This window comes from Pleurodeles waltl, chromosome 5, assembly GCF_031143425.1.
Source record: "Pleurodeles waltl isolate 20211129_DDA chromosome 5, aPleWal1.hap1.20221129, whole genome shotgun sequence".
Classification (NCBI taxonomy): Eukaryota; Metazoa; Chordata; class Amphibia; order Caudata; family Salamandridae; genus Pleurodeles; species Pleurodeles waltl.
The window spans coordinates 1,147,348,229-1,147,368,736 of NC_090444.1; the positions used below are offsets into that span (position 1 = coordinate 1,147,348,229).

Below are 20,508 nucleotides of genomic sequence, written 5' to 3' on the forward strand. Positions count from 1 at the left end.
CCTCACTTATAAATATGTCTTTGGAATAAAAAAATATTTTAAGAACTCTGATGTTGTCAATGAAAGTTAAACGATCTGAATGTACAGATATTGTTGATGAATGAAGATTACAAAAATAATAATAATACATTGACATAAAATACGGACCTTTACCTCAACTGAGCTACTAAGACAAAATCTGCGGTTACGATTTTGCCTTGGTATGTCCATCTAAGCTCCAGCACCCATACATTGGTATGCCCATCTGCACTCAAACACCCATCCCTTGCTATACCCATCCGCGCTCCAGCACCCATCCCTTGGTATGTCCACTTGTGCTCCAGCACCCGACATTGCCCAAGAGAATCTTGAGATAGTGCAGCTGGGGCTGGACAACATTACGAATAGTAAAAAAAATGACGCTTAACAGTGTCAGTGTCAGTTCGGCGGGCTATAGGGCAGTCAGAGGCTACTGGGCTGCGAAGGTGGGGGTGGTGTATTTTGGCTCTGGTGTCTAAGGATCAGCTCTACTTTATGGCTGCAAGCTAGCTTGGCCGGGCAAACCTCTGCTGCGCTTGGCGTGAGGTCGAGCAGTTCAAGGTGCCTTCGAGAGAAAATGTGGGGATGGATTACAACTCAAGCAATCAAACAAGAGACACAATAGGAAAATGTCTAGCTAGTGCTTGTCTTTTAAGGAAAAGAAAAGTACTTTAATTACCCTGCAGCTAAATAATATTTACAAGGAATGTGTTGCACTACGGGGAAAGTATTCTATGAATGCAATGAGGATTACTATACAGACAAACAGAAGCTTTAGATTTAACCATATGTGGAGGGTCACTTTGACCTGGTGAAATTAAACCACTTTCCTGAGTTACGTGACCCATAGGTCAGGCTGTATGATTTGACTAGGTAGTTCTTTTAAGCAGCTTACAATAATCTCAGCATTGTCCCACCAAAATCTGTAAGCCAATTTCTCAGTCAGTGTTCTATTCAGGTGATAGCATTAGTTACCCCAGGTGAAGTACTCTCAGGATCTGTATTTGTGAGTGTGTAGACAACAACAGCTCGATGCTAGTAATCGCACTTGTAGTCACAGGGCCTTGACTCCTTTCTGTGTCTGGCCAATGGAAGGTGAAACAGCACAGATAAAGGCACACTGATTGGGCAAGCCTGGCACTCAAGTCTGGGGGATCTCTTTCTCCTGTGATGGAGTATTTCTTCCTTCGCAGGAATCAATGCTTGACTAGGGCAATGGATCTTTGGACACACAATAAAGGTAGGGAGACAAATCCTTACATTTTGCAACAATTCATTTTCAAACTAACAGTATGACCAATGTGGCCACACAAGAAAAACTCCAATATGAAATAAGATTAAGGGGTTTTATTGAAAACTGAAACTCAAAATCGTATAGACAATTCTTAAAAGAAAGTTATAAAGATACAAAATTACCCAGGGTTGATCTAGGCAATGGAAAAGATTCAAGCAAACTAACATTAGCAGGACTAAACATTCCACAAAAACAATACAAAACATAAAATCACCTGATGTAAAGAAAATAAGTGCTGTTCAGTTCTTACAAGCATCAAGACATTTTAAAGTCATCTAAATGAAACTAGTTTAACAAGGGAAAATCCTATAGATTACCCAGTCAGGGATTAACCTGTGCTCGGCTAACCACACGTGGGCAAAAAGATAAAAAACACAAAAAAGGACAACAAGAATTTAGAAAAAGGAAATCTTGGGTAGCAGGTTACTAACTAAAATGGGAAAAAAGCAAAATAAAAAGGGAAGTCGTCAGCATTTCAGAAGCTCGGTCAATAGTCTTCTTCTCAGGGTTTGGGAAAATCTCTAAGTCTCAGCAACACATCTCGAAGGGCGGGGGGTAGAGAGAACTATACCTCTCATAGTCCAAGAGGCTCAGCATCTAAAGGTAGGCAAAAGGATCTGCTGCAAGTCCTTCTAAGGGAATGGAATATTAAAGTTCATTGGGCAGGATGATTTGTCTTTCCACATGACGCAGAAGATAGTAACATCCAATAGAAATCAATCTGGTGACACAGAATGCAACATGGCCGTGAATTCCCTTTACCAACAGGTAGGAAATATTCCATCAGTTCTCACCCATGCAACTTTGATACATTTTACATATGTTGCCAGTCCACAGTTCTGAATGTACCAGATTCAAGGCCAAATTCACAAACTCTCAAAGTGTAAAACAATAAGGCATCTATTACCGAACTAGCTGTCTGATGGGAGCGAAATCTGAAAAAAATGTTCACATTAACAATAACGAATAAACCTTTTCTGTACAGTCACGAAGCACGGCCTTACAGGCCTCAGTTAGGCTAACCAATGAATTAAAACATCACATTCCTGTATACATTTAATACACATTTATCGTCTTAACCCAGAATTCAATATTAATAAGCAACCAGACTGGTTCATGTTACAATACATTTAATACTATAGGATCCTGTTAACTCTTTTATGTGACTATAACACACTACTACATTCTCTACATTACGTTATGTCTAACACATTTTACATGTGAAATTTAATATCGTTTTAACGCAGACCATTAGTTTCGATCGTGAATTATAACATAATGATGAAGTAATTCTTCAAACATTACATGTAAATGCTATACCACATAAGTTTCAATGATAAACCTAGAGTGAATGCATGCTATTAAGGCTTTTCAGTACACAACTTTACATTAGAGTTGTTAGTGCCTTGATTAACATAGGGCATAAACTGTCACGTATAGATGATCATTGTGACATGAGGGACAGTACTAAAATTTCTGCTATCACCACCTGTATGGGATGCAGGGTTGTTGTCCTCGAGATGCAGCAAAGACAGGGTCAACATAGGTACTCTGGTCCTACTCTGTAGCAGTTGCTGGAATGAGAATACTGGTGAGTCAAGGGATTATGTTGAATTTTCTTAGGGTTGCAGGCAGGGCTGGTTCTAGGGCAGTGCAACTGGTGCCACCGCACCGGGTTCTGACGTCAGGTGGGGGCGCCGTGTTTGCAAGTGTATTATAATTTTAAAAGCATGTGCTGCAGCATTCCTTGCCTCCAACAATTTTCAGGCAACAATAAAAATGTAAAGATAACGCTGGTGATTAATGTTCTCCATGGAGAGAGATCGGAGTTTTGAGGGACACTGTTAAAGGGTAGTAGTAAGGCAAACCGTGGAGAAGGTGGTCATGGGGGGCGGCAACAAAGGTTGTCGCACAGGGAGTCATCAGCGCTAAGGCTGTCTCTGTTTGCAGGGTGGAAGAAGACCCTCAGGTCAACTCCGGACACACTGCTACAGCAGTTCACTTGTATTGGATAACTCTTCTCTCCAGACTCAGTAACTGAATTTTACCTCTTCAAGCAGACAAACTCCAGTGGGACAAATCACCCTTTCTACCATCTAAGCAGGCAGGCAGACACCCAGGTTGCAGTAGACCAACAAATCTCCAGTATGATGTGCAGAATTAAGTGATGTCCCCTCACCTTTGGGAGACTAGCTCTCAGAGATACCAGCCATGAAGACAGCAAATCTCTGAGTATTCTTCATAGTACCAAATCCTTGGTCAGTAGAAAAGCTCAGAACTGGGACAGAGAGGAAATGTGTGGGTTCCCCTTTAATGCATGATTTTGAGACAACAGATGTGGATCCACTATCTAAATTACAGGGACTGGCTTGAGTGGTTCCCTCTCATTTTCAGGCTACAGTGCAGACATTCTTTATGTGAGGTGACACCACTCTCAGAAGTTAGTGATGAGACTGGCTCCAAATAGTAGTACCATAGCATGAGCACAATAAGTGTGAAGCTATGCACTGGGTTGTCTTCTGCCTTTCTGGATGCGCTACTCAAGGAGAAGATAAAAGGACCAGACTATGCCAAAAACCTCTCTCCCTTTAATAAATGGATCTGCTAACCCACTCTCAGTCTCCCACCATCAACCAAATAGCAGAGCCCAGGAAGGACCAATGAGTGATCTCCTACAAAAAAAGTTCCTGTGGAATTTCTAAAGGCACCCCTGTCTCTATCCCATCATACTTCACTGTTTGAAGCTACGCACTTCAGCTCAGGAATGCAGGTAATAAACTTCCACTTACTGAGAAGGCTGTATCACAACCTCTGTAATTTGCTATGTCAACCAGGGTCAATTCAAAATGGATTCCACTGGCTTCAGCATTCACACACTTACAACCAACATGGAGTCTTGCTACCATTCACCACATACAAACATGCACTCAACATAGCCGCGGGGTGTCAGAGCAGGGTCTGATCATGTGATGTAAGCAGATATTTAAACAAGCTGGCTGCTACTCATTACACTTTGACTTTGAATAGGTGAAAAGGCATGTCAGATATAATGGATTCAAAAACAATATCCTGCCATCGCCTCTCGCAGTACATGTCCTAATTACACAGCCGGTTCAAACATTTTTCTGAAAACTATTTTTTGTTCTCAGTCTGGCCCTGATGAATTCCACTATGCCTAGAGTGTGCACTAGGTTCTAGTCTCTAGTTTGTGTTTTTGCTATTCAGAGTACTCTCTGAAATTAAACTTCTGGTCTCAATCCTTCTTCTTCTGTTTGGGGTATACCCACCATGGGCAATAGAATGATACCAAACCACAATAACATCAAAATCTCATCCTTGCACATTGAAAACTAATTGACTTGTGCTGTACGTCTAGATAAAGAGTTTTGTTGCGTAGTGCAAGATTCAATGGCATCTCCATTTACTGCGTGGAGTGTACCCTCCAGGTTTGCTTTTTGTGAGTACTCTCCACAATAAGTGGCAAGACACTAACAGTGGTTATTTTTCCAGGTTGTTGCAGATGATGAGCACCAACAGTCATTTCTGAGAATATGGACTTATTTTTCATCATCAGACTTTGACCCAGAACAAAAGACAGAAAAGCAATGGAGGTAGAAAGAAGGAGGAAGACAAAGATAGGAAAAGTGTGAAAAATGGAAAAAGAGATGAAAAAGTACCTGCAAGAGTGAGGGAAAGAGACAGGAAATGCATGTTAGTGAAAGGAAGAGACATGAGTTGAAATTTATACTGGACAGGCTGTAAACGTCGTACTTGTATAGCACACTACTCACCTGTTAGGGTCTCAAGGCGCTGTACACATACCGCTGTGGAACCCCTCCTGGCTTTTCCCTGTGAGGTGCCCACTCCTGGGCAACCTCCAAGGTGAAGTCAGGCATCCCAGCGCTGTTGGGGCTGTTGTGGAGATTAGGCAAGCTATTGCCCACAGTTACAGAGTGGGACCCATGAATTAGATTAGACACTGATGTGAGAATTATCAGGTCCGAGGAAATTGAGCCCAAAACCCGCTGAGGCGGTAATTGAACCCTGGTCCCGGGCCAGATTTCTGCATCAGGGTCTGCCGCTCTAACCATTGAGCCACACTTCTCCACTCTGGTGTTTGGCAGCGCTGGCAAGCACTATACACTACTAGTGCAATGAAAAGTATGGCTTGATTCTTCATCATTGCTTGACTCCCTTGACGGGCATTACAAACATTCAAAGATGATACCTACTATCATGTAACCTTTTTGTAAATATTCTTAAATCATACCCTTGAGCTCTTGTTCAGTTTTATTTTATGCATTGTTCCTCATATGTTTGTACTATACAAATGTCTATACAAATGTGTTAGTGCTTGTTACATATACACTTAACATAACAGAATAAGGCCTAAATGTCCTTTTACTGTCCATGAGTTCACACCAGCTGTTCTGCGAAAAATACCCCAGTCTTGATGTTCAGTGGCAGCCTGTAATTTTAGAAAGGAGGGGGGCGGGTGGGAAGCACACTCATACTCATTCATTCACACACGCACGCACATCCATTCACAACACTCATCAACATTCAAACATACACGCACACCCCAAGCATTCATTTAAAAAACACACACACATTTACCTTCAGCTCGGAGGTCCCAGGAGGGTTGGGACTGCTCCTGGGTTGGGACCTTAGGTTAGCCAGACAGGGAAGGAAGCAGTCCCAACTTCGTCACAACATGGGATGGGGTCAGTGAGACTTCTGATCCCATCCCACTCTGTGACGAGGTGTCACTGATTGACACTCGCAACTGGGCGCTTCAGGGCTTAAATCTGAAGCGCCCAGGTCAGAGTCAATGGGTGACGCTTCCCCTCATCACCGAGGGGGAGGGCCCCGAGGCACCTTTACTGAGCTGAGTAGGTCACGCCCATAGGAGCTGTGACCTCTTCAGCCCAGCAAAGTTCAGCTCAGGCAGCCAGGAGTCTGCGCAAATCATGCATGTCTGTTGCTGGCTGCCTGAGCTGAACATGAAGAGTGTCTCTCAGGCTGACCTTTGTTAAGCCTGACAACCCCTCTTCATGAGGGGCAAAAGGTGGGGGGGGTGTGGCCCCTCCTCCCTTAAGGACGAGCTGCAGCTGCTGATGTTCACAACTCCTGCATCTTAGTTGTCGCTAGTGACATAGAATGGGTGCTCTGGACCGTAGTGTAAACAAGTACTGCTTGACTAGTCAAATACATCAATAATCAGAGGTCATTGGGCACTTGGGACCTTGTGTCCCCATGCAACGGCACTCTCTGCACCTTTGACATCTACGCCCCTGAATGTTTCTAGCCTCTCAGAATATTGTGGTTAACATTTTGAACAGTCTGGATTCATAAGGCGCTGGGAAGAAAACGGAACAGATGGAAGACGCTCAATGTCATCAGTTATGAATGTTCCGTTCGTTTTTTTTCTCAAGAAACATCTGCCTTTAAATCAGTCAGAGCAAGAAAATTGACAGAGAACACATCTACAAAAAAGAACAGATTGAGAGACGTTCACTACACAACCGCCTGAAATGGCAGAGCCCGCCATAATTATGCAGAAAATCTAACGTCGTTTCAGAGATGGTTAATGTGTTTTTAAGTAATGACAAAGGGGGGGCTTACAAAAATACGGCAGCTGAAATCAGCAACCTCCCCCTGTACTTTAGACATGAAAAATGGCTTAATTGCACACAAAGTATAAGCTTCTGGCTAGATAACATTTTTTTCTGAAACAGAGGGTGACACGTCAGAGCAATACACGAGCTCGCTGCCGCTCGTTCCATTTTTCATTTTTTGCGTTGCTAATTACAGCTCTCTTCAGGAAGATTGTCTGGAGTTGGTGGGTGTGGAAAGAAATCAGCACTGAATCCACACTAATGGCGCAGGACAAAGAGAGCGCCCGTCTCCCAGAGAGACTGATTATAGCTAAATCCCAGGGATTATAGCGTCACGTGCTTTTCTACTTTGAGCTTTCTCACCCTTTCAAGTTTGTGATTGGCAATTGTTTGCTCATCTCAATGCCACATGCATTCTTCTTTTAACAAATGACATGAAAGTGTGAGATTGTAGGCCTACAGCACATTCACCCACTGGAATGTAGTGCTCATACCAGAGGGCCATGTCTTCAACAAGGGGCCTGTTCATTTTAAGTAATATATATATATATATATATATATATATATATATATATATATATATATATATATATATATATATATATATATATATATATATATATATATACATATATATATATATATATATACATATATATATATACATATATATATATACGTACACACACACACACACTAGTCCTTTAAAAGGAAATATAGAAGTGTAGGTACTCAGTATTAAGAGTTAGAGTTCCTCTCCCATGAAATGTATTGCAGAAGTGCTGAGAAGTTCAGGTGTTCTCCTCTTCAAATTAAAGAAGTGCTCATCTCAGTACCAGACAGTACCTGCCCACTTAAACCACTGACAGATACAAGATTAAATACCACTATTCACGTAGACCTAGGGCATTATATTTATTTTATCCGTTCATCAAATGTTTTAGAGCATCAGAACGCCGTACTTTGTAAAGGAGTGTATATGATATGATAAAAGACAGCAGCAGTAATTAGAGGAAAAGAAGCTAAAGTAAAAAATAAATCGGTACAAGGCAACTGTTTGAAATTGGGTTGTTGGCTGACTGGGGTGTGGGTGCCGTGGTCAAGCGGCAACCTCATCCCTTGTCAGGGTAAGGCACAAGCAAACCCTCAATTGCCCTGTGTGCACCCCCTGGTAGCATGGCACACACAAGTCAGGCTTAACTTGAAGGCCATGTGTAAAATGTTTGTGCAACATTTCAAACAGTAACACAGTGAAAACACCACACAAAACTGATCCCACACCAGGTTAGAAAAATAGAGCATTATTTAATAAATAAAATAAGACCAAAATGGCAACAATTCAATCAGTAGAACTTGAGTTATGATTTTTTTAAAGAATAAACTGCAGAATAACATCTAAAAGCAAAACACCCCACCCAGGGATATCTAGTTGGCCTGAACCTTTGACTTTGTCCTGGTCCAGTGGGAGCTCTAAAGGGGTTACCAATGTGGCCTTAGGGGTAAGTAGTCCCCAGGGACAGGTCACAGATCTCCCTTAGCTGGGAGGTGGACTCAGAGGCTGAGTTGGTTTTCCCTGAGGGTGGTAGTCATCACTTCCTCCAGGTGAAAGTGGATGGGACCCGAATCACTTCTCTGAGGGACACCAGGGCTAGAGAGTCTAAGATAGTGGAAAGGCTGGTTTCTCCAGAGCAGTACACCGGCCAGGTGTGTAGGATAATTCAAGCCCATTGGCAGGACTTCCTCTGATGGATGGCCCTGGTATCCCTGCAGTGGGATAGCAAGGTGCCCATAGACTGCATTCTGGGGAATAGGTTGCCCCCGTTGTCAGGGAAGCTGGGAGGGGCGGCTTCCCAGGGTGTCCTGACTGTTCAGTTTCCTTGGGGTACCACTCTCTAGCGGAGGGTACAGGGCCCCAGGTGGAGGGGCAATGTGAGGGAGAGCTCACCCCTGTCTCCTGTTCAGCCCTAGGGTACAAACCCTAGGATGGGTGAACAGTCCCAGGATATCACAGCTGAACTGGTGGGAGGTATAGTTGGAAAAAGGGTGCAAGACACCTGGGTCTACTGCTCCCACTTTGAGAAACCACAGAGGTCAGATACCCCTGCATGGCCTGGGGCCTGGCTCTGGACAATGATAGCTGTCATTGGCCTCTGTTGGTTGCTGTCCAACCAACAACCCAATTTCTAACAGCGACTATAAATATTGATAGGAGTTATATTCATATGAGGGGAGGGGAATGTAAGATCTAACAAAGGTAGGGTAGTGTGCCACAGAAAGTCAAAGTGTAGGTAATTGTTCTTTTTTTACATGAAATCAGGTGAAGAAGTAACAGTCCAACTGGGTACTGTACATCTCCAAAATTCAAAACTGAATTAAAAGGACTGACACAGTGAGATTCTTGCTGAAGAGATGGTGGGTGGAGAAAAGTACTGATCAAGGAGAAAGTGTTTAAATTACCATATGAAGGCAAGTAAAAGGGCAAGGGTGAGAACCGAAGGTAGGAAAAATTCCATACTCCAGGAGAGTGTGTTTTATTTTTAAGTGGGTTTTTTTAAAGGCGAGCAAATGAGATTCATAGCCGGCAGGAGCCACTGAAGATCTTGAATTTACCGGTCAAAGAGTGAGAGTAGTCAGACTCTTAGAGTTTGTGCAGTGGACATGCGCATGTATAAGTGAATCTGGCATCAATAGGGAGCAAGCATAGTGAGAGCGGTATAGGGGTGAAGTAATAAAAGCAGCCAGTCCTAGAGATAAAGCTTACTTCAGCATGCTGAGAAGCTGTAAGTGGAGCAAGGTGAACTGGATAGCGTTACTGTAGTCGAAATGCAGTAGTACCAACTCTTGACCAAATAGGACTTTTTGAACAAAAGTTCAAGGTGACTTTCCACTTTGTGATAATGTACACTATGGGGGTCCTTTACTCCTTGCAATGCAAGGTGCTTTGCCCTTCACTCTAAAACAGAGCTGTTTATTGTATTATTGGAACATGTGTTTGCTTTGCTTTTAGAGTACGTCAATATTACTAATAATTGTAGTGCAGAGTACAAGTTCTGTTAAATTATGTTATTGAAGGTTTCTTAAATAAGAGATATTGCATCACGTCCTATATTTTAGAGCAGATCTTGCCGTGCATAAGGAAAACAATAAGGAAAAACAGAAGCAATAAACAGTCCTGTGCCATTTTAGCAGGAGATATTACTCAAATAATAAATGTGCTACATTTGAAGACTGGCCTCTACAGACAGACTTTTTCCCTTTTAATATTGTCATGCTAAATACAAACTGTTTTGTAGTATTTAGCAGAAGGCTATGCAATTGGAAAACTGTGATGCCATTTTACTTCATATACAGAGGTAAAACCCAAGGAAAATGCCAATGAACTATTGATAGGAGGAAAATGTAGTGGTGTTCACAACACAGATATCACACCTACCATGTGCCTCATTGACTCATCCAAAGATGTTTTATCATGCAAGTCTACAATGTCCTCACATGTCCACACTTGCGACAACTGACTTTGGGGGTCTATATATTCCTCTTCCCAGCAGTGGCGTAATGTAAAATGATGAGGCAGCCCCTACATAATGTGAAGAAAGGCCCCTCCTGTATCTCCAGATATTAATTGGCCTAAGACAGAATGGGCCCCTCTTAAAGGGATTGGGGGCCCCACCTGCACTGCAGGGCTGCAGTGGGCTCTTATGCCCCTGTTTTCCAGGAGGGGTGCATATGCAAGGTAAGGTAGAGGCGCCATGCAAAGGACAGTAAGAGTTTTCTGCAGCTTGGAGCTGCAGATTTGGCATTCTTGCTTGGGATGGGGACACAGACAACAATACATTTGTTGCCAGAGGTGCTAATAATATGTAGCAGTAAAACCTTGACTAAAATGTCAGTGGAGCACAAGGGCTTGGACAGCCACCAGCACTGGTACCGACTCTTGAGGGACACTCCCTTTCGATATCCGTTAGTGGGTATTTGTTGCAACACCCGCCTTCCAGCATGCACCAACCACCGCAGACCTTCCACAACCCTTACACCAAGCCAGATTTGGAAATTACACCTGATCTCTCTGCCCGGCACCTCAACATCAGATCAACTATTCCCTCAGGCTGACCAGGCTAGAAATGCAAAAGCAAAGAGACTGATACTTTCAAAATTCTGGCACTTGGCCACTTTTAACGACTCAATGTGGAGGTTTTTTGAGAAAGCACGCAACTGTTTTCTGGTTACTCCCTTCCCAGCCAACTCTTTGGAATGATCTCAGATCACACAAACAATGAACAAGGACATTTTTTGTCGTCCAAGAGCATTTGGACAGCCAGTTCTCTCTCACATTCCTTCTGCCAAAACTCAGCAAAACATTTCATCCTTTTTCCAAGGTTAGAATGTCAGAAGGTTCCTCGGAGTGCAGAGAAAATTAAATACAAAATGAATTTTCAAGGCAAAAGGTGTAATTGTACCCACAAGGCCGCTGCTCTATCGATTTTGTAGGTAGCTGGTTTAGATGCAAGGACATCTAAACAATGATCCGAACCCTCGGTGTTGCCCCTTGGCCCGCTGATGCTGAAAACAAAGGAAAACTGCATTAAAATATCATCTCTGGGCAAAGAAGCCTTGGTTAAACAACAAAGATGTCATTTGTGCATACAGTTCCGCTGAACAGTCGTCTGGGCTCTCTCAATTGAAAATGCCCTAACTCCTAACTTAAACAGCACGGCAAGGCCAATAGTTGTGGGTTTGATGTGCTAATGCACGTGGCATTAGAAGATCAGAGCAAGAAACATGGAAAGAACCAGCGGACTTAGAAGTCTATAGTTCTAAATTAGTCCCTGATGCATTTCAGTAGGAGAACTGAAGTCGAAATGGATGCATACACTCAATCAGCCAATAGTATTAGAGAAGAAATGAACACTCTACTGGGCTAAGCCAAGATGTGAATGACAAGACTCAAGCCAATTGCTGAACGAGGCTGGTTGAAGAAAACTACTGGTTGCAAATATGAGTAAACCAATGACTTTCACAGATAAAGATAAGGTAACTGACCAATGACTTCAGCTATCCAAATGAACTGCTAAATAGACGACCTTCTAATTGGATAAACTACTCCTATGATAGTTTGTGCTACCAATAATTTCAAACTAGACAGCAGGTTGGCTCAGTAAGTTTGCTGCCCCTTACAGACCTCCATTCTGCGTTGGTAGCTAATCACAGAAGCGTGAAAAGAGTGACCTGCCTCATAATATTAATTAGAGAGGTGGTTCAGTGACCCCTTGGGAATGGACATTTTGTGACACATCCAATTAGTACATAGGTGCATCACAAAATAACAGACAGGTTGCAACATGTTGGTGGGCAGTTTGCACCCAGTATATGCGACCTTCCTGTTTGTACATCAGCGCCTTATCCCTGAGGGTTGCAAGGCAGTGGTCATCGAAATCCTGCCCTAGCACCAAGAAAAGAACATGGGGAGATGAATGGCTTAGAAAACCAGTGGAAATAACATAATAATGGCACTTTGTGGGTTTTTTAAATACGATTTCAAGAAACTGATAGAACTGAGAATTCACGCTCCCTGGCCGAATATGTGACAGAACAACTAGGTCCTAAACAACTATAGCCTAAACCACTACTGCTAAACAACTAAAAAGTCTCTACAACTAAGTACTGAACAACTACTGTCTGAACAACTACTGTGTCTGAATAACAATTGCCTGAACAACTAATATATATATATATTCTAAACAACTAATAAAGCATAAAAACCAAAAGGAAAACCTTACCTTAAAATTAGTTGTTCAGGCAATTGTTATTCAGGCACAATTGTTGTTTAGACAGTAGTTGTTCAGTACTTAGTTGTAGAGACTTTTTAGTTGTTTAGCAGTAGTGGTTCAGGCAAGTAGTGGTTTAGACCTAGTTGTTCAGGATGTTTCCCTCCCTGGCCAGTTCTAAATCTTAACTGCAAGGGCAGAGAACGGTTGTTGCCTTTTTGAGCTCAATCTACAACAAGCTCTCCGGTTCAGAGACTGTAGCCTGTCTGCTGATATCAGTGTTTGAAGCTGATAGATTTTCCTGTGTTGAAGAAACACACTACATACAATTGTTTTGAACTCAAAACATTGCTAGCCATCACAGCATCATAAGATTTAGGAAATTTAGGCTGCAAAATCATATATGTCTGTCAAAAATGCGTTGCCAAAATTTAGTTAATATAACACAGTCCCATAGGAAGTTCTACATACCGCTAAGCACAAATGTCAACATGCTCCTTCTGTGTTGTCTGAGGTCTGTGCAAACAAATAGAAATTGTCTGGCATAGGAATGCACAAACACCCTGCAGTCAATGACTTTAACTTACTATAACTTGTGTCCCCATCATGTCCTGCTTATGACCTCAGTTATGACATCACTGATAACATTATATGACAACATTGATGACATCCTTGATGACATCTCAAAGACGTCATTAATGACAACAATGACATCACCCAATGATACCACTACTCTATTTACTTCCCATTGAGAAAAGTATTAATAAGTACATTCATATTTACCAACTGTGCCAATCCTATGGTTAGTTGACAATAGGCTGCAGCTGAAGGCCAGGGCTTTTGCCCAACCCCCATTGTGAATAACTAAAAGCCATGTGCGGTAGTGGCTGACTGCCCATGATGAGTTGGTCATAGGCCCTGGCCATTATTCAGGCCATCCCAGGTGGCTGGAATCTGGGCCCTCAAGCCCAAAGGCCTCGTGTAAAAGTGGTTGGCCCCCTGCAATGGTTTATGCACTAGGCCTGGCCCTAAGCCAAGTCCTGTAGCTAACACCCACTGCACACAGCCATGAACAGTGGGTTTGGCTCCCCACAGCAGGTTGGGCACTGGGCCTAGCTGAAGGTCAGTTCAAGTGGCCTTTGTTGCTGCTCAATGGATTTTGGCCACCTGTTCAGGTTAGGCCCAAATTCTTGCCAACGGTCAGGTCATGCTGCACTCATCTAAGTTGCCTTTAGTGATGTCATCAATCATGACATTTAACATGTCATTCGTGGCATCCTATGCATATGTGAGGTCATAAGCAGTGCATGATGACCCATGCATATTAGTTGGGCCCTACCCTGCACCTTTCTCACGGGTGGCTAGCCTATGCTGCACGTGTCTTTGTCCCCAGCAAATCTTGGGCTGCAAATACCTGCTGTGCAGAGCCTTCAATCAGGCAATGTGCCCAAATGACCGGTGGTGGCCAGCCTCCACAGCGCACAGCCTTCAGCCATACACAACGGGGCTTGGCAGCAGGCCCTGCTATAAGTCAGCTGCAGGTGGCAAACTCTGTTCGTACAAAGGCACAGTTAGGTTCTGCTTCAGTGCCTGGTCTTTTGCTTGGCCCTACACCTAACCTGCTGGCTACAGCTGATTCCCAATGAGCACAGGCTTTGGCCATGTGCAGCAGTGGTTGGCCAAAGAGGCCAAATCCTTCATCCGAACTACTGCTGGTGACCAATCCACACTGCACATGGGCCCTCACACGTGAGCCAGGGAGTCAGGAGGTACTTCCCTTCCTGACTTAACAGGTTTTCATTATTATTGTTACGGATGCAGGGACCCTATCCCCACATTCTGTAATGGCAGCCCTTACATTTTTCTTCATGCTGAGGCAACCCATTAGAGGGCTTCATATCCAATAATACAGTTTTGTATCTATAGCACGATCAGTTCTGAGTATTTTATAAAATGTGGTTCTGCAGATGGTTTGGAGACCATCATCGTATTAATGGTCTAGATATCTCTCATGTGATTGACAGGTCACATGACTTTCAGGGTCTCTTGAGACAATTTTAAAATGTGAATTTCTCAAAACCTACTGAACAGATATGCATGAAATCAGTCATTGGCACTTCCTTGAGTAAAGGTCGACTTTCAAGCTACTTCTGCTGCAGTTTGGTTCAGCGTTTTTCTGTAGCAGAGAGGAAAGATTCCTATAGGAGTTAAAATAGGAAACATCACTTTTTGACCAACCTTCTTTATACCCTTCACTTCATGGACCATCATAGCTGATATGGAGGACAATGGTTAAAAAAAAATGAAAGTATTATTAGCTTACATATGAGCTCTGTCCTCCATATCTCCATGCCTAGCATCTGCCATCTTGTTTTACAGACTAGCTAAAAAAGAACAGAATTAAGGCTACACGTAGGAGAAAGGAACTGGACACCGATCAGTAAGGAGGAGGGAGTCTAACACAGCATAAGGTGAGTACAACCACAACCTGCCACAGCCCACTGCATGCTTTACCAAAGTGGAAGAGGTAAAAGGGTCCCTAGCCCTGGCTGCTTGCAGTGGGGAAGTCTCTAGCAAGTCCTGCTGCTCTTCACAACAGACCGCATCAAACCCTGAACTGTGCTATGACACTTGGAAGGTCATTTCCTGCCACAGTTCCAGACATAGAAAAAGGATTTCAGTGGGAGGAACTGTTTCCTTCGTGTTCTGAAGTGGAAGTGCTACACTACCCATTCATATGCAGCAATGGAAACTCTTTTAAGATAGCAAGGACATGTGAAGCTTCCTCATTTCTCGTGATACCAGTGCATTTCACCAAAACACAAACATATAAAGAAATGAGGAGGAGGAATTCTGCTGTTAGACTCATTTGCCCATCAACAAAAAAAGCATGTTCAGTTTCATGCAATGCTGTGCAGCACTTCTAAGTCTCAGCTCTTTCTTACAGTGGTACTGTCGAGTACTTTGCTATTATTACCAAGTGTTTTGAGTGGCCGGTGACCTGTTACTCTGTTTGTCATGCCGAGCAATGCAAATCATTTCAGTGCGGCAATAGCGAAGCCTGAGTCACAGAAAAAGAATATGGTCTAAATCACCTGAACCCAAGAGCCATGATTGTAAATAGATTTGTTACACCAGTCGCCTCCTGCCCTGTAAAAAAGAAAAAGAGTTAGAGGGGCATTGTCAGCGAGACTAGGGAACAACCAGACATCAGATATGAGCATTAAGGGGGGCTAAAGTAAAAAATAAAAAAAAGACACCGTCCCCAACATTGACTTTCACTACGGAAATAGAACAGCAACCTTAGAACTAACTCTGCCACATCAGCAACAATCAACTCTCACAAAAGAACAAGACAAATAGAAAGGTACAAGGACAATAGTGCCAACCCATACAAACAGACATGAATGCTGGAGACCACAAGTAATTCTCAAAGGTAATCAGTGGTCGAAGTGTGCAGGACCAGAGGGGCCCAACAGGCCATACTTTTATGATTTATGAAATGCCATTACCCTACTTTTTGTAAAAAGACAACCATTCCAGGACGGTTAATTCTGACAGTTTAAATGCCTCAGCGGAAGTGTCATTCAGAGAGTGTCCTGTGCTGTGAAACCAAAGCCAGAGAGACAAGTAAACAAGCCATCCTGCCAGTGTGCCTGCTTGCCTGCTTGCCTGCTTGCCTTAAAGAAATGCAAATGTGTGCTAGGAGTTAATCTGCAAATATAAATGATGCTTTGTAGCTGGTGCTTGCTTTAAGTGACCTAATCACTCAATACTTTGATGGCAAAGATTTATTCTTTTTTGAATGGTAGTGCAAAGAGTTAACAACTGGGCTGTGAAGTGCTAACTTGGTGACTTTGAAAGAGCTCTGACAAAGTGGGGGCATTATGTGCAGCCTGAAACGATTTACCACTAATGTCATTATTAGCACCGCATCTGTTATGTCAGAGTGCTAATTAAAGGTGGGAGTGGGACTCAGCATGACCATGAATAGTTGATCTGAGTATTATGCCAGGTGAGTAGTGGTTTTATCAGTGATCTGGACATTAAATATAGACATTATCTATTGCTGTGAGGGCGTCTGGGCTTTATCGGTTATGTGAGGTCATGGCACTCATAGCTCTGGACTGTAAAGTGTGTGATTTTCATTGTAATTGTTTTTATGTTGGGCTTACTATACCTGTAAGTGTTGAAGGGACAGTAATATAAAACAAATGCATTACGTACACTCTGGGTATTACTAAAATCTGTATTTTGGGAGCACCATTTTATCTTAAACATTTTGTAGCAGTTTATCGTACAGTGTGTAATGCAAGTTAAAATAATGAATTACATATTAACAGTGCTTTCTGTCACAGGCTCTGACTTGTAGCACTACAAATACACAAGCCTCTTTTCTCCACTGCACCAACCAAGACTTAATTCTGTGGCTGTCTGGTTACACACAGACCTCTGCGGTGCACGAACTTATAGAGGCTTCATAATGTATGATAGTGGATTTCCCAATGAATTACAACCTTATTTTTATTTTTCATTTGAGCTGCATGCTATTTTATATGTAGCTACATGACGATGAAAGACCAAAAAAAGTACAGAATATTTTATTTATTTAGCCACACCTTTGACCCTGCCCCTACGCTCACTGACCCCACCCCCACTGCATGCAGCATCAAAGTTCCCATACTTTTTTTAAAGGACTTCGACCCCTGATGGTAATAACGGAAAGAGCGGCACTACTTCAACCTCCCATCAGACCACTGAAGCTGAGGAACAATTTGCATGCCAGATCCATGCATTATTGCAATAGAAGAAAGACTATCATGGGAGCAATAAGCAGCGGCAACTGTTATTATACCAATATAGCACTTGCAAAAATTACCATAGAAATCTATCGATGTTGCAGGGCAGGCATGATAAAAATAAAATAACAATCAAACCTCCTGTAGAACAATGACTTCTGCTACACGGAAATAATAACTGACCTGGTAAGCTTCCACTTTCCTGTTAATACAAAATGAAAACACAACAGAGAACAAAAAAATGACCTGTTAGTATTACTGGTGAACGTTTTAAATTGTAAACTGTATGGCCTAATCTACATTCCGTCAAGACTCTCCCATAGCATATGATAAAGTACAGGCGCCTGATAAACATCCTTGTAAGAAATATGATTAAATCCCAAAGTGAATCATAACATTGCGATTTCTTGCTGAGCCATTACTATATGTCCAGTTGAAAGTGGTGTACTGTCAGGAGGAGGGTGATACATATTGAGAGGGCATGGTAAATAGCAAGCCGTGGACTCATCAGGGCAGTTGTTGAGCCTGCAATGGTATTTTCCGTTCTAATTATTGATCTCTAATGGAGTTGCTGGCGCCTAATTGGTCTTTTGCAGCTGAGCCAGGCTTGAAATGAAAGCGAAGTGCTTTCAGCATATGCCGGCGTTGGCCGGGGGCGATTAAGATGGCGACTACGAATCTTGCAAAAGCCTGTTCCGATAGGCACCGCTGCCTTCCAGCTGCAGATCAAAACATCCACAGAGTGTGCTGAAAAGGACAGTCAACCTCAGCAACTTTATACCCATTTCTACTAAAGCACAGCGAATAAAATAGAAAAATTAAGACTTTAGTCAAAATAAGGAAGTGGTTGATCCTTGGCTAAATCATAAAGCCCTTTTGTTGATGTTTCCTTTTTAGTTCACTAAAAGAGTAAATTGCTGTCCCAACAAAGGAGATATACAAATCCTGTGCTTCACTTGGAAATGGAACAGTCACTGCTTGTGTTAAGAAACTCCAGAGTGATGCTGGGTTCCATTGTTAATGCACAAACAAATCTAAGAAGCATTTGGTAACACACTGTCAACTATTCCTAGACAGCATAATACGTCAAAATGTTTTTTCACCATATAAAGATGAGCCCACCAGCTGGCAATCCCGAGACATCTATGAGCTGATTCTCTTTTTCTTAATTATTTGTAGAGTTACACGTGATATAGGTGAAATAATCGTATAATACTGCATGTTTTTTGTTTTTGATTTCAGGTTACTTGTCAAAACAGTACCTTTAAGGAATTATGTCATACCTGTGAATCAAACCCTAATTCTGGGGTCTGACATAGTTTGCTTGAACTTCTGTGCCATACTGTGATGCATAGTTCCCAAATGTGTCAAGCGAAAGAAAGAAACATAGCTTTATAGCTGGTAGCTGCCCCAGTCAAGTCACCTTCAGATACCTGTAATTTACAAGCCCCTTACGCACCTGTAGCTTAATTGTTTCTGACGCTATGGGGGCGCAGAACAGTCCCCCTACCTGTGCCATATTTACAAACTGGCACAATGGTACCATTGCGCCAGTTTGTAAACCCTTGCGCCATCTTATACCCCCCCAGGTATGATGTATGCAAGGGAGGCGTTCCCCCTCAAGAAGGCCCTTAGGAATGGTGCAGTGAAATCTACAAGATTTCACTGTGTCATTCTTGCGTCATTTTTTAACGCCTGCTCAGGGCAGGCGTTAAAGTGATGCTGTGCTTTGTTATATGGGCCTCTCCATGCTTTGCTTGATTAGCATCAAAACATTTTATGCTAATCCAGCAAAGCACAACAACTGTGTCAACGAGCACCATGGTGCGCTGTATTGTAAATACAGCACTACCATGGTGTCCTTAGGGGGGCCGCATGGTGGGGCAAGCAAACTGGTGCATCATGAGTGATGCGTCATTTTGTAGTAAATGATGCCCCTGGATTCAGAAAATGGAGGCAGGTGCTTGAGTGTCCAGCGTTTGTGGCTCAAACACGTATGACTGTTTGTGAGACAAAATCAGCATTACTTATGATGAGTCTAGAGTCCAGACAGATGGGATTGGAGAAATTAAATAATGGAGTTGCAGTAGAATGTTATGGTGAGAAGGGCATTCCACTGCCAACCAACTGGCAGGAACCAGGCATAATGTCACACAACGCCGAGGCATTTAAAATACTTGGAGTGATTTTGCTACTGCTCATAAATTGATTTTTCAGGATTTACTCCACATTACCTCATGTTTAGAAGGAATTCCAGACTTCTTGTGGACAACAGTTCAGTGTCACATGTGCTGTCAGAGGAAGCTAAACATATCTACAACATGTGAAGGACGTCAAGAATTAACTGGAGAAGGCTTTTGAGTTTGGCTAGGATATCACATCCAAGAATGTCAAATAGATTAAGGCCTCTAGGAACAGGAGCTCCTAACAGTAGACTGACTCCTGTTGTGCAACAAGCTATAAGAGAAAGCTCAAAATAGAAGGCAAGTGTGGTTTTGACCAATAGATTGCAGTCCAGATGTTTTACGAAGTCTATGTGCATAAGCTTCATACGGCGAAGGGCCCCATTCACATTCAAGCTCTTCCATATGTTAAGTATTAATACCATCTGTTATTTAGAAACGGCAGAGGTGTGGTATGGAGTGTTAGATATTAAACACATTCTTGTTATTATTAGTAGTACTAAGATAAGTGGTAGTGGAAGTAGCAGTAGTTTTGGTAGTGGTATTTACGTTAATCACTTTCTGCCAAAATGAATACTGTCAGTTGCAAGGAGTCAAGCACAGCTACATCTCCCTGAGACATCTGAACCCTTGTGGGTTCCATCTTTCAACACAAGAGGACCTCATAATAAAACGTTTGACATGTGTTGCCAGCTGACACGGCAGAATATTGTGTTGGAAATATCGGCCGACAAGAATAATGTTGCTAGAATTTATACTACCTCAATATTGAGAAGCTAATTATGAATAGGTAAGTATTGATTTACTATTCATAGCTTCACATATAAATAC

At 42.5% G+C, this 20,508-nt stretch overlaps 1 protein-coding gene across 3 annotated transcripts in view; it reads left to right on the forward strand.

The window, feature by feature from the left end:
• The window catches only part of SLC35F1 (solute carrier family 35 member F1), a 691,661-nt gene that overhangs the window by 221,310 nt on the left and 449,843 nt on the right, over positions 1 to 20,508 (forward strand). The gene's annotated exons all lie outside the window — the stretch shown is intronic.